Source organism: Marmota marmota, unplaced genomic scaffold (genome assembly GCF_001458135.2).
Source record: "Marmota marmota marmota unplaced genomic scaffold, marMar, whole genome shotgun sequence".
In the NCBI taxonomy this organism is placed as follows: Eukaryota; Metazoa; Chordata; class Mammalia; order Rodentia; family Sciuridae; genus Marmota; species Marmota marmota.
This window is the reverse complement of record NW_025999900.1, coordinates 64,480,301-64,481,064: the sequence shown is the minus strand read 5'-3', so window position 1 is coordinate 64,481,064 and position 764 is coordinate 64,480,301.

Below are 764 nucleotides of genomic sequence, written 5' to 3'. Positions count from 1 at the left end.
TTTTCAAAATTTTTTTTTTTTTTTTTTTTTTTTTAATATATCAGAGATTGAACCCAGGGGTGCTTAACCATCTATAGCTCTTTTTAGTTTTAATTTAGAGACAGGGTCTTGATAAGTTGCTCAGGGCCTCACCAGGTTGTTGAGGCTGGCTTTAAACTTTCAATCCTCCTGCCTCAGCCTCCCAAGCTGCTGGGATTACAGGCGTGCGCCACCACGTCCAGCTTTGGCCAAGATTTTATTTTGTTTGCAGATCCCAGAGTGGAAATTCAGAGGGCCACGTAACTCCCCCTCACCCTAGCCCATTTCCAAATTGGCATCCAAACTTGCGTGAATTTAAAGAGGTGCAGTGATGATGTGCGACTGATTCTCAAGACCTCAGAAGCTCACTGACTGGTCCTCTCTAACCCTCACTGGCAAGGCCATCTGGCAAAAACAGACTTTTTTTCAGAAACACTCTCAGGTCGATCTTGACACTTTTCATTTCAGATCAGTGCTCACATGCATCAAGAAGACAGACGTCTCACCCTGGACTTGGTGTCTCAGGCCCTGGCTGGCAACACCTGTGAGGTCAGGGGGCGGGCGGGGTGCAGGAACTCACCTGGAGGCCAAGCAGACAGTGCAGCGCGCTGGCAGACTGCGTGGGGACACGGGTGCCATCCATGCCCCAGGCTCTGTTGAGGGCGTGATGTAGCAGCCAAGGTCTGGGAGGTCACTCCGGTCCTCAGGTTCCTGGTGCCGGCACCACACAGGAGCAGACACCCCAG